The following is a 14,952-nucleotide window of genomic DNA, read 5'->3' as shown; positions in this document are numbered from 1 at the left end:
TATGTGTAATATACACTTTGGTTAGCCTCCATAGCCTGTTTTATACCATTCTGTATACCATACTTACTAAATGAAAGTGACTCTATTCTGTAAGCCATTGTTTGTTTGTTGTTTGTTTAAACATTGCTTTTCCCATGGAATAAAATTGCTTTTACTTTGAATGAAGAGTTCAGAGTGTGAATAAATGTTCTTCAAAAGTAAACCATTGGAAATGTGTACATTGTTTTTATAATGTTTTTAATATTGTATATAGGCTGTCAACTAATGGAAACAATTGCCTGAGGGGTATGTTTATCTTGGTTGTAGCCCAGTTAAAATACATTTAGCCTTTAGCTTTTCCTAAGGCTTATACTACATTAAATGGGCCACACACAGACTCCCGAGGTCATTATCACTTTGTGGTGATTTTGAAAAAGAAAAGGAAAATCAAACTGTCTCTTTACATTACTTTTTATGCTCAAAATTCTCACAGGATGAGTGAATCTATTTGTTCATTTCTTTCTCTTTCCATACTAGGTTACCTACAAGTCCCACTTTTCCTAAAGTAGATTGTTAAGCCTACAAAATGAATCCTTAAAGCCAGTTTTAAGTGTTCTTCACTGTAAGAAAAGTTTCAGAATCCAATGTTATTATCTCACCAGAAAGCCACATCCTCAGAAAATGCAGATGATTCTGTTGGCTGTCATTCTTTTAACATGAAGGGCTCAAGTTGATTTAAGAACTTAGTTCTGAGAACCTTTTACAAGTCATAGTGTTGTGTAATCATCTGAAACTAAGTGCTGTGTCTATTCATCACCTCACATTTCCAGCCCGCAATACTACATATTGTAATAATACTTGTGATAGTATGGTCTTCTCTGATGGCTCAGATGGTAAAGAATCTGCCTGCAATGCAGGAGGCTCAGGGTTTGTCCCAGGGCTCAGAAGGATCCTCTGGAGAAGGGAATGGCAACCTTCCAGTTGCCAGTATTCTTGTCTGAAGAATTCCACAGACAGAGGAGCCTGGTGGGCTATAGTCCGTGGTGTTACAAAGAGTTGGACACAAATAAGCAACTTACACACACACACATACACACGTGATAGTATACAGAGGCCTAAGAGTTGGAAATGAATTATAAAGTGCTCAAACCAAGCAATGATGGATGAGACAGTAAGCTAATTTCTATCTGGACAGCTTAGGTAGTCAAGGGCTGTTTTCTGTTTTACCAAGAGGGTTCATGTGTATTCACAAACACCATATGCTGGAACATTCAGTTCTTTCTTAGGATAAGGTGTGCTCCCATTCTTCAAAGGCACCCAACAGAAACTTCTGGACCAACCTGCTCATTCTTCTTGATAATTCCCATTCAAAATGAATCGTTGAGAACAAGATGGTGGAGCAGTAGGTGGACGTGGAGTATATCTCTCTCCACGGATACATTAGGAATACACCTTCAGACATAGAAGTGAATGCAGAACACCAGCTGAGAGCGGACAGGAGTACCTAACAAGTGGAAAAAAATATATAGAACCACACAAAACTCGGTAGGACTAAGGAACTAGGGGGAAAAACAAGAGTGTTAGTAGGACTGGACCTGCCCTCAGTGGGTGGGGGAACTGAAGCAGGGGTCCGATCCCCACAGTGGGTCAATTGTCTGAGTCAGAGGAGAAACATTTAAGGCTGAGAGTGAAACAACTGATCTGTGGCAGCCTAAATGGAATGAGAATCAGACAGTCCTTGCCAAAGCCATACATATACTGTGCAGGAACATGGGTCTCCTGGAAGGGGCAGTGGTTGGAAACTGGAGTTTAGGGCTTGTGGAGCGATCCCAGTGCAAGGGCTACTGTTGACTGTGGCGAGATGGATCTAGGGGGTGTGAGGGAGGAGATCGTGGTGGGAAATGCCTATGGAGGAAAGCCAGGCAGCCATGGAAGCAAGGGGACACTGCTGAGTCACACTTAGGGGGTGGAGCCATCACCACAGCCTCTCTCCACAGCCAGCATCTGCAGCTGAACAATAGAGAGGCTGCCCCATCAAACGCCTGACGCTCTGAACTACAGAGTAGGACCCCACCCAGGGTGGCCCTTTAAGAGCCTGATGCACTGACCTACAGAGTAGGACCCCAGTCAGGGGCGGGGGCGCCCTCTGTGTGCCTGACACGCTGAACAACAGAGAAGGACCCCAGGCAAGGGATCCCTCTAAGTGTCAGAATGGGCGGAGCTACGGAGAAAGACTGGCCAAAGAGGCCTTCTGATCACCAGCTACAAGAGGCTGGAAAAAAAAACTCTGGTAGGGCCATAACTCTTGCCATGGAGGCAGTCCGTGTCCCTGCATACTTGGCGCCACCAGGGTCCCCACAAGCCAAGCAGCTGCACCACCTTCATGCTCAACTCTCACTGGGGCAGAGCTACAACAAGCCAAAAAAAAAAAAAAAGTCGTGTTTATGCGTGCAGGGTCACTTTGATTCTCTCTGACTCTTTGTGGCCCTGTAGACTGTGGCCTGCCAGGCTTCTCTGTCAGATAGGGGCTTCTCCAGGCAAGAATACTGGAGCGTATTGGCCAATACAGGTTGCCATACCCTTCTCGAGAACTGTATTTCCTACTACCCTAGCCCCCAACCCCCCTGAGTACCTGGTGCTGCCAGAACCCCTGCGACCCAAGCAGCTGCACCACTTCCACACCTGGCCCTCACAGGGACACACCCAAGCCCTCCAGGGCAGCCTCAGGAGCTAAACCCCAGTGGACGACCCACCTGTAGAGGTGGAAATTAAACCATAGTTGAAGCCCGGGGGCAGTGTGGCTATGGAAGAAAACCCCAAACCTTCCCACCAGCTGTACAAGCTGCAGATTAAATCCACAGGATCAACTAAGGAGACTCTGTGTCTGTGGAATATATAAAAGGCCATTGAGCGCGCCCACTAAAGAAAATGCACTAGGTCCAATAGCTGTGGACATTGGAGGCAAGAACACACAGGAGGAGGGCCAGATCAGAATCTGAGCAAGTCCCATAGCAGGTCCAGAGATCAGCACAGTGCTGGAGGGCATCATAGGAGGTAAGGTGGACTGTGATTTCCAGTGCAGGAAAGGACTCTGACAGCATAACTCAAGGAAAACACTTATGATTCTCATTTTTTGACTTCTTATGTCATTCTTTTAGATTTTTTTCTTTTTTTCTTTTCCTTCCCCCCCCCCCCCCCCGTTGTAGTTGTCAATTTTATTGGCACTAAGAAATCCAATTAAGCTTTTGAGCTTCTCTCTCTCTCTCTCTCTTTGTTTTTTTCCTTCTTCCTCAGTCACATTTTTTATTGCTGTCATAAACCTCTGCCTCTGTGCTGGGCTTTTGCAGTTCTGTGAAATTTTCCTCTTCTTTTCTCTCTTTTTTTAATTTCAATTTTTAAAACCTATTATTATTTTTCTACATTTATTCCTTTGTTTGCTTTTCCTACTGTTCTTTTCCCCTTGCAGTTAATTTTTAATGTATATAAATCATCTTCATCTACCTCTATTTAACTCTGCATATCTATTCTTTCTTTCTTTTCTTTCTTTGCTTTCCTCTCAACATATTTGTTAGTTTTGTTTTCATTGCTTTATTCCCCACTTGGCACCTTGCTCTAGTTTTGTTTTTCAGTTTGTGCCTTAGCTAGTTTTGTTCTTACCTGGTAAATATAATTTTTTAATTTCCTTTCTTCACCAGGTCAATCTATTGTGCTTTATTTTTATTGGACTGTCTTGACTTTGCTCATGGGTGTATTTGTACATGTGTATATTCCTTTATTTTAATTATTGTTTGTCTGATTTTGTAACTGCCATTTGTCTCGGGTTCATCTTTGGCTTCTCAGTTTTGGGTATTTGTCTTACTTTCCCTTAATGCCATAACAAACCACTTGTGGAATCTTTGTTCCTGACTAGAGATCAAACCTTGAGCCTTTGGAGTGGGAGCACTGACTCCAAGACCCTAGACTACCAGAGAAATAATCCTAGGGTGTATCAAATAGTGAGAACTCATACAAAGGAAACCACTTGAATATAAGACCAGGCAGCACCCAAACACCAGTAGTACTCTGTGCAGGATGCCTCTCTAAACAACAAGCAAAACAAAAATACAAACCCAACCATCAGCAGACAGGATTACCACCTCACTCAGCCTTGCCCATCAGAGGAAAAACAAACAACAACAACAACAAAAAACTCAGCTCAAATCTCACCCTATACCAAGCTCAACACAGACCACAAGAACAACCTTAGGAGGGAAGAAACCAAAAGGAAGAAAGAACTCAACATTCTTCAAGGAAAGAATTCAACTTTCACTGAAGCCGGGGAAAAGGAGACCTCAAACACAGTAACTTTAAAAAAAAATGAAAAGGCAGAGAATTACTACACAAATGAAGGAACAAACTAGAAACACAAAAGTCAAAATAAATGAAGAGGAAGTCAGAAAATTACCTGGAAAAGAATTCATAATAATGATAGTAAAGATGACTAAAAACCTTGAAAACAAAATGGAGAAAATGCATGAATCAATTAACAAAGAGCTAGAAGAATTAAAGAATAAGCACACAGAGACAACACAATTACTGAAATTAAAAATACCCTAGAAGGAATCAATGGCAGAATATTTGAAGCAGAATATCAAATCAGTGAGCTGGAAAATAAAATGGTGGAAATAACTTCTGAAGAGCAGAATTAAGTAAAAAGAATGAAAAGAGTTGAGGACAGTCTCAGAGACCAGTGGGACCATATCAAATACACCAACATTCAAATTATAGAGGTCTCAGAAGAAGAAGAGAAAAAGAAAGAGTATGAGAAAATTTTTGAAGAGATTATAGTTTAAAATTTCCCCAACATGGAAAAGGAAATAGCCAATCAAGTCCAAGAGGCACAAAGAGTCCCATACAGGATAAACCCAAGAAGAAACATGCCAAGACACATACTAATCAAACTAACAAAGAATAAACACAAAGAAAGAATATTAAAAGCAGCAAGGGAGAAGCAACAAGTAGCATACAAGGGCAACCCCATACCTTCAACAGCTGATTTTTCAGCAGAAACTCTGCAGATCAGAAGGAAATGGCAGTATATATTTAAAGTATTGAAAGGGAAAAATCTACAATGAAGATTACTGTACCCAACAAGGATCTCATTCAAAATTGAGAAATACAAAGCTTTTCAGACAAGCAAAAATTAAGAGAACTCAGTACACCAAACCAGCTTTACAACGAATGTTAAATGAACTTGTGTAGTCAAGAAACACAAAGAAGAAAAAAGATCTAAAAATCAATCCCAAACAATTAAGAAAATGGCATTACAAACACAAATATCAATAATTACTCTAAATGTAAATGGATTAAATGCTCCAACCAAAAGACACAGACTGCCTGAATGGATACAAATACATGACCCATATATATGTTGTCTACAAGAAACCCACTTCAGACCTAAAGGCACATATAGACTGAAAGTGAGAGAATATATGGGAAAATATATTTCATACAAATAGGAAGTAAAAGAAAGCTGAGTAGCAAACCTCATATCAGACAAAATAGACCTTAAAATAAAGATTACAAGAAATAAGGAAGGACAGGACATAATGATCAAAGGATTAATTCAAGAGAAAGACATAACAATTGTAAATATCTATGTACTGAACATAGCAGCACCTCAATACATAAGACAAACACTAACAGACATAGAAGGAGAAATTGACAGTAACACAATATTAGTAGGAGACTTTAACACCCCATTCTGACCAGTGGACAGATAATCAAAACAGAAATTAAGGAAACACAAGTCTTAAATGATACATTAGATAAGAAGGATCTCATTGATGCCTTCAGGACATTCCATCCAAATGCAGAAAATACACCTTCTTCTCAAGGGCACATGAAACATTCTCCAGGATAGACCACATCTTGGGTCACAAGTCAATTTTCACACAAATTGGGTCCCAATTCTCAGTAAATTTAAGAAAATTGAAATTGTATCACACATTTTCTCTGACCACAATGCTATGAGACTAGATATCAATTACAAGAAAAAAAAAAAAAAGCAGTAAGAAAGACAAACACATGGAGATTAAACATCATGTTTCCAAATAACCAACAGGTTACTGAAGAAATCAAAAGGGAAATAAAAAAATTTGTAGAAACAAATGGCAATGAAAGCACAACAACTCAAAACCAATGGGATGCAGCAAAAGCAGTTCTAAGAGGGAAGATTATAGCAATACAATCCTACCTCAAGAAACAAGAAAAACATCAAATAGACAACCTAATTTTACACCTAAAGCAACTGGAAAAAGAATTTAAAAAACCCCAAAATTAGTATGAATGAAAGAAATCATAAAGATTCGAGCAGAAAGAAATGAAAGAAGCAATAGTAAAGATTGATAAAACTAAAAGCTGGTTCTTTGAGAAGATAAGCAAAATTGATAAACACTTAGCCAGACTCATCAAAGAAAAAAGAGAGAAGAATCAAATCAACAAAATTAGAAATGAAAAAAGAGGGATTACAACAGACAATCAGAAATACAAAGGATTATAAGAGACTATTATGAACAACTATATGGCAATAAAATAGATAATGTGGAAGAAATGGACAGATTCTTGGAAAAGTTCAATCTTCCAAGAGTGAACCAGGAAGAAATAGAAATTACAAACAACCCAATTGTAAGCACTGAAATTGAAGCTGTGATCAAAAATTTCCCCCAAAACAAAAGCCCAGGACCAGATGGTTTCACAGGAGAATTCTATCAAACATTTAGAGAAGAGCTAATGCCTATCCTTCTAAAACTCTTTTTAAAAATTGTACAGGATAGAACACTTCCTAATTCATTCTACGAGGCCACCATTATCCTGATACCAAAACCAGACAGTTCAGTCAGTTCAGTTCAGTCACTTAGTTGCATCCTACTCTTTGCGACCTCATGGACTGCAGCACGCCAGGCCTCCCTGTCTATCATCGACTCCTGGGGTTTACTCAAACTCATGTCCATTGAGTTGGTAATGCCATCCAACCATCTCAACCTCTGTCATCTCCTTCTCCTCCCACCTTCAATCTTTTCCAGCATCAGGGTCTTTTCAAATGAGTCAGTTCTTCCCATCAGGTGGCCAAAGTATTGGAATTTCAGCTTCAACATGAGTCCTTCCAATGTATATTCAGGACTAATTTCCTTTAGCCTGGACTGGTTGGATCTCCTTGCAGTCCAAGGGACTTTCAAGAGTCTTCTCCAACACCACAGTTCAAAAGCATCAATTCTTTGGTGCTCATGACTACTGGAAAAACCAGACAAAGGCAACACAAAAATGAAAACTACAGGCCCATATCTCTGATGAACATAGATACAAAAATCCTCAACAAAATTTTAGGAAACAGAATTCAGCAACACATAAAAGAGCTCATACATCATGATCAAGTTGGGTGTATTCCAGGGATGCAAGTATCCTTCAATAAACAGAAATCAATCAATGTGATATCCATATTAACATATCAAAAGAAAAAGCATATAATCATCTCAATAGATGCAGGAAAAGTCTTTGACAAAATTCGGCACCTATTTATGATTAAAACTTTTCAAAAAATGGGCAGAGAAGGAACCTACCTCAACATAGTAAAAGGCCATATGTGATACTGCTACTGCTAAGTTGCTTCAGTCGTGTCTGACTCTGTGTGACCCCATAGATGGCAGCCCACCAGGCTCCCCCATCCCTGGGATTCTCCAGGCAAGAACACTGGAGTGGGTTGCCATTTCCTTCTCCAATGCATGAAAGTGAAGAGTGAAAGTGAAGTTGCTCAGTTGTGTCCGACTTTTCGCGACCCCATGGACTGCAGCCCAAGAGGCTCCTCTGTCCATGGGATTTTTCTAGGCAAGAGTATTGGAGTGGGTTGCCATTGCCTTCTCCTATGTGATAAGCCTACAGCAAACATTGTTCTCAATGATGAAAAACTTAAAGCATTCCCTCTAAGATCAGGAACAAGAAAATGGTGTCCACTTTCATCACTATTATTCAACATACTTCTGGAAGTCCTAGCTACAGCAATCAGAGAAGAAAAAGAAATAAAAGAAATCCAGATTGGAAAAGAAATAAAGCTCTCATTGTTTGTAGATGACATGATACTGTACATAGAAAACCCTAAAGATAGTATTAGAAAACTACTAGAGCTAATCAGTGAATTTAGCAAAGCTGCAAGATACAAAATCAATACACAAAAGTCACTGCTTTTTTATATACTAATAATGAAAAATCAAAAAATAGCAATTAAGGAATCAATCCCATTCACCATTGCAACAAAAAGAATTAAATATCTAGGCATAAACCTACTTAAGGAGATGAAAGAACTGTATTGAAAATTTATAAGACACTAATGAAAGAAATCAAAGATGGCATAAACAGATGGAGAGATATTCCATGTTCCTGGGTAGGAAGAATCAGTACTGTGAAAATGACTATACAGCCAAATGCAATCTACAGATTCAGTGTGATCCCTATCAAATTGCCAATGGCATTTTTCACAGAACTAGAACAAAATATTTCACAATTCATATGGAAACACAAGAGACCTGAAATAGCTGAAGCAGTCTTAAGAAGAAGAATGGAGTTGGAGGAATCAACCTTCCTGACTTCAGATTATACTACAAAGCTACAGTCATCAAGACAGTATGGTACTGGCACAAAAACAGAAATATAGACCAATGGGAAAAGATAGAAAGTCCAGAAATAAACCCATGTACCTACAGGTACCTTATTTTTGACAAAGGAGGCAAGAATATACAATAGGGCAAAGACAGCCTCTTCAATAAATGGTGCTGGGAAAATTGGACAGCTACATGTAAAATAATGAAATTAGAACACTTCCTAACACCATACACAAAGATAAACTCAAAATGGATTAAAGACCTAAATGTAAAACCAGAAACTATAAATCTCTTAGAGGAAAACACAGGCAGAACACTCAATGACATAAATTAAAGCAAGATCCTCTATGACCCACCTCCTAGAATAATGGAAATAAAAACAAAAGTAAACAGGTGGGACCTGATTAAACTTAAAATCTTTTGCACAGCAAAGGAAACTATAAGCAAGTGAAAAGGCAGTCCTCAGAATGGGAGAAAATAATGGCAAATGAAACAACTGACAAAGAATTAATTTCCAAAATATACAAGTAGCTCATACCAACTCAATACCAGAGAAACAAACAACTGAATCAAAAAGTGGGAAAAAGACTTAAACAGATATTTGTCCAAAGAAGATATACAAAAAAAAAAAAAAGAAGAAGAAGATATACAGATGGCTAACAAACACATGAAAACATGCTCAACATCACTCATTATTAGAGAAATGCAAATCAAAACCACAATGAGATACCACCTGTCAGAATTGCCCTCTTCAAAAAGTCTACAAACAATAAACGGTGGAAAGGGCATGGAGAAAAATGAATGCTCTTGTACTGTTGGTGGGAACATAAAATTGATACAGCCACTATGGGAGACGGAATGGAGATTCCTTATAAAACTAGGAATAAAACCACCATATGACCCAGCAATCCCACTCCTAGGTGTATACCCTGAGGAAACCAAAATTGAAAGAGACACATGTATCCCATTCACTGTTGCACTATTTACAATAGCTAGAGCATGGAAGCAACCTAGAGGTCCATCAACAGATGAATAGATAAAGAATTTGAGGTATATATACAAAATGGGATATTACTCAGCCATAAAAGGGAACACATTTGAGTCAATTCTAATGAGGTGGATGAATCTTGAACCTATTATACAAAGTGAAATGAGTCAGAAAGAGAAAGATAAATACTGTATTGTAACACATATATACAGAATGTAGAAAAATGGTACTGAAGAATTTATATACGGGGCAACAGTGGAGAAACAGACATAGAGAATTGACTTATGGACATGTGGAGAGGGGAGGAGAGGGTGAGATGTATGGAAAGAGTAACATGGAAACTTACAGTACAATGTGTAAAATAGATAGCCAACAGGAATTTGGTGTATGACTCAGGAAACTCAAACAAGGACTCTGTACCAACCTAGAGTGGTGGGATGGGGAGAGAGATGGGAGGAAGTTTCAAAAGGGAGGGGATATATGTATACTCATGGCTGATTCATGTTGAGGTTTGACAGGAAACAGTAGAATTCTGTAAAGCAATTATCCTTCAATAAAAATAAATTAATTAAAAAAATGAATCTTCGCCTGTGTCTTTTCAAATTCAATAAATTCACAGCTTGCAATGATGTGCTGCAAGCCAGAATTATTTAAATATTGCCAATCTTACAGCAGGCATCGCAATAGAATCTTAAAAAATGTTAACACACTTTCAGGAAATGCATAATCTAGAGGCTGCATCACTGACTAATACAATTTAGACCTTGAAAATTAGTGAAATAATATAAAGTACATTAGAAAGGGCTTTAAAAATCATTAATAACTTCTGCTACTTTAAGTTTTTTAAATCAAATAGTTTTGGAATTAAATTTATTCTCTTTCCCCTCCTTTTGATTTTTCCCTTTACTTTCCATTGAAATCAAAGTAGTTCTTTTTCTGAGGATACTTAACTTTTAATTTTAATGACATTTCAGCCTTTTTCCATCTCCAGTACCAGGCCACCTCCAGTACAGTAAGAAAGTTTTCTTTCTTAACTAACATCCCTACTGTACTGGTATTTCCTAGGATCACCTCACAGATAAACTACTTGCACCGAATGCTTCAACCAGTACTTGCTTCTGGGGGGACAAGCAAACAAAACTGCTGATATATGAGTGGGGTTCTGGGACTGGATAGCTCTTGACCAGATGGCAACCGTAATTAATGTTTCTGATGGAAGTGTGATGATGACACAGTGCTTGGTATGTTGTAACATCACAATTAGTGAGACCTGTGGTTGACTGTCATAGGAATTAGAGAAGATGCACTGTCAATACAGCTTCTCAAGTAATTAAGAGGTAAAAGGGCAATAATAATCATAAAAATTTGGCTGCTTGTTGCTAAATGCCAAAGAAAGAAAATAACTGATTCGAGTCAGTCAGCTGTCAACTTAAGCTACAGTGTGAAAGCGGAGGCCTCTGTGCATTTATGGAGAACCTCACATTCTGAAGCAAGAGGGAAGATGGTACCGAAAATTAGGCCTTGGACCTAATTATGAGATTAATAGAGTTAGAAAGAAGACTGTGTATATGGCACCAATAAAGTCTTCTATACTCAAGTCAAGACCCTTAGGGAAGGGCGGAGGCCCTAGAGATGTAGCAGTAAGACAGGAATGCTGAGTGGATATGTTGCAGGAAGAGGAACCCCTTCCAGGAACCAAGAGTAGGCTGTTGTGTAGCACTTGGAAATGAATTATCCAGGGAGACACATGCTCTGAAAAAGCAAGAGACTATAAGGGAAGGGATGCTCAGGAGGAAAGCAGTGGGGTGAGGGAAACTGGAAGGACTCCTCTGCCATGGGGCTTGCAGTCCCAGGTTTTATGGTGATGGGGTTTGTTTCCGGGTCATCTCTGGCCAATCAGCCTGACTCAAGGTCCTTCCTGGTAGTGCTGCACTGCTCTGCCAATGAGAAGGATTCTGGGAGGTTGGTAGGACTTAAGGACCGGTGTCTCCTTTTGATCTTTCTTGAATTCTTCTGGTTGGTGGTGGCTTGTTAATTCCATGCTTCTTACCAGGAAGCGCTCATGCAAATTGTTACTGTAGTGCCTGGCCAGGGTGGGTGGTTTCAGTCAGCATTACCCCTAACAGATGTACTTGAAAATTTCCCAACTCTCAGTTTCCCAATTTTCCATTAGAACTGACCCACTCCCCCATTCCCCATTGCCTGGAAACCATGCATAGTCCTCATCTGAGGCAACAACTTCATAAGATGACACTTGCCCTCCTTGGATCTGCCCTTACAAACTTCTATTCTAAACCAATAACTAAAATTAGGTCTCGGCATGGGCCAACTGGAAATTATTGTTAATTTTGTGGGAGGAAAGGGTTTAGTCACCCCCAAACCTGCAGGATCTGGCTAATATACTTTGGCAGAAAGCAAGGTAAAATGTTTTGGAATGAACTTCAAAGTGCTGGAGCTGAGGACAGAATATAAAGTGGGATAAGTGAGAGTACATTGGTTGGGCGTATCCTTCCATGTATCAGGACCTAATGTTCAGACAAGTACACCTGGAACCATTCCTAATGCACTGCTGGGGTGGTTGATTCCTTGAAGCTTATGGAAGAAAAAACAATCTACAATAAATGAAATTGAGATTCTGGGACTGTCTTAGCTGAGGATTGAGAAAGTGATTTAAAAGACTAACAGAAGTGGGTAGACTGGTGTGGATTAATTATACAAAACTAGAGAACCCATCAGTTGCCTGTTTCCCAGGAGGACCCAGGAGATACTCGCTTCACTAAAGGGAAAAGAAATTGACTAGCCAGTGTCATACTGGCTGTCCTCTGTAGGCTTGGATTGATGCTGGGTGCCACTTTAGGGCTAGAGTTAAGAAACATAGGTTTAAGACAACATATTTCATAAACTCATTTTTTCTCTTTATTTTTTTATTTTTAAATTATGGAAGTATGATAATGCATTTATAGAAACCTTGGAACATATAGAACAAAGTTACATACAGTTACACTATGTGTTATAATCTTTTTGAAGAGATAAATTAAGATTTTTAGTTGGATTTTCAATATCAGACTCTCAAAAATTAATAGAATGAATATATCACAAAGTAGAAAGATATAGTAGACTTGACAATCACCATGAACCAACTCAATATGATTAACATTTATACAATTTTCACACAACAGTAGGATATGAATTCTATTCAAGTTCCCATAGACTATAAACTAGAAAACACTGGAACATATCCAGGGCCATAAAACAAAGCGCAGAAATTTCATGGTCTAAAGGTATTGAAATCATACAGAGTTTGTTCTCTTATCACTGTGGAATTATGTTAAAAATCAATATCAAAAGATATTTGAAAATAACCCTCGCATTTTCAAGTGCAATGTAACATTTGCCAAGAGAGCTCTTTGACTTAGGCATGGAAAGCCTCAATAAAGTTAGAAGACCAAAAAAACTACAGAGGGAGATTGCAGAAAAGAAGCATTTAAATGAGAAATTAATATAAAAATTGATGCTTCTGAACTGTGGTGTTGGATAAGACTCTTGAGAGTCCCTTGGACTGCAAGGAGATCCAACAGATCCATCCTAAAGGAAATCAGTCCTGAATATTCATTGGAAGGACTGATATTGAAATTGAAACTCCAATATTTTGGCTACCTGATGTGAAGAGCTGACTCATTTGAAAAGACCCTGATGCTGGGAAAGACTGAAGGCAGGAGGTGAAGGGGATGACAGAGGATGAGATGCTTGGATGGCATCACTGACTCAATGGACATGAGTTTCAGTAAACTCCGGGAGTTGGTGATGGACAGAGAGGCCTGACGTGCTGCAGTCCATGGGGTTGCAAAGAGATGGACACGACTGAGTGACTGAACTGAACTGAATATCAAAATGAGGAATTAGTATAAAAGATACTTAAGAAACTCCACGTATTTGCAAATTAAATGTCCACTTTTAAATGGATATATCTGAGAAACCATAACAAGAAAAATAGAAAATATTTTCATGAGCTCATTTTGACTCTCCCAACTTAACTATAGGACTAAGATTCCTTTCTTTGCTCTTACATTATTTACATCTGTATTTACTTTCTTTCATGTTAAGTTCTCAACAACATTAATGTTAATTTGTTTTAACCCACAGCACACACAAAATAGTCTCAGAGTAACAATATCAACACTACCAACAAGAATATGATAAATGGCAATAGCTTAATATGTTTTTGTAGTTCTTAATACCTTTGAATTATTTACTACTAGTTTTGTTTTAAAATCACATGAGGTAGTTACTCTCTGTGTGGTTATGACACAAAATCAACATGCAGTTAAGTTTATTTGCTTCATTTAGCTTTCTATTTTTAGAAATTGTTTTTAAAATTTGTTAATAATTAAGTAACATTTGTATATGTTTTCTAAGTCAAATCCAAAAAGTAAGATGTAGTTAAAAAAACCTAACCTAACTTTTGTCTCAGAATCCTCTGCTCTGTCACCCTCTTGTGTCTGTGGGTGAGTTTTGGGAGCAATTTTGATTTCTCCTCCCAGTTTTTAAACATAAGAAAAATGTATTTATATTCATCTTTTGCCTTCTTTTGCTAGTATGCTTTACCTTTTTCCTTCCCACCTTACTTTACAAGATACTGAAGATCATTTCATAGGATGATATAAAGATATTTCTCATAACTTTAAAAAATTAATTTATTTATTTTAGTTGGATCTCATAACTGCTTACAACTGCATATGAGTGCTTTGGGTAGATGTACCATTTATCAAACCCCAGGGCACTGCTTGAATAGCTCAACTGGTAGAGCATCAGACTTCTAACCTGGGGACCCAGGGTTCAAGTCCCTGTTCAGGCAGCATGGTTCCCTTGTGGGCTTCCCTAGTAGCTCAGATGTAAAGAATCTGCCTGCAATGCTAGACACCTGGGTTTGATTGCTGGGTCGGGAAGATCCCCGGGAGAAGGGATGGCTACCCACTCCAGTATTCTTGCCTGGAGAATTCCGTGGAGAGACGAGGCTGGTTACAGGGCTGCAGTCTAAGTGATTAGTTGCTCTGCCATATCCGACTCTCTGCGACCCCATGAACTGTAGCTCTCCAGACTCCACTGTCCATAGAGCTGCAATCTATGGGGTCTCAAAGAGTCAGACATTACTGAGTGATCAACACTTTCACTTTCACATTCAGGGCACTGCAGCCAGCCTCAGATGCACTGTTCAGTTCAGTTCAGTCGCTTAGTTGTGTCCGACTCTTTGGAACCTTATAGACTGCACATGGTAGGCTTTCCTGTCCATCACCAACCCCCGGAGCTTACTAAAACTGATGTACCTTGAGTCTGTGATGCCATCCAACCATC

The 14,952-nt window shown here is 38.9% G+C and overlaps 1 non-coding gene across 1 annotated transcript; it reads left to right on the top strand.

Annotated features, from left to right (window-relative positions):
- The first annotated feature begins 14,382 nt into the window (after nucleotides 1–14,382).
- Nucleotides 14,383–14,455, top strand: TRNAR-UCU (transfer RNA arginine (anticodon UCU)). Its single transcript has one exon. It is a non-coding gene; the product is annotated as a tRNA-Arg (tRNA).
- Nucleotides 14,456–14,952: the final 497 nt, after the last annotated feature.

Source organism: Muntiacus reevesi, chromosome 1, assembly GCF_963930625.1.
Source record: "Muntiacus reevesi chromosome 1, mMunRee1.1, whole genome shotgun sequence".
NCBI lineage: Eukaryota > Metazoa > Chordata > Mammalia > Artiodactyla > Cervidae > Muntiacus > Muntiacus reevesi.
This window is presented reverse-complemented; position numbering and strand designations above follow the sequence as displayed.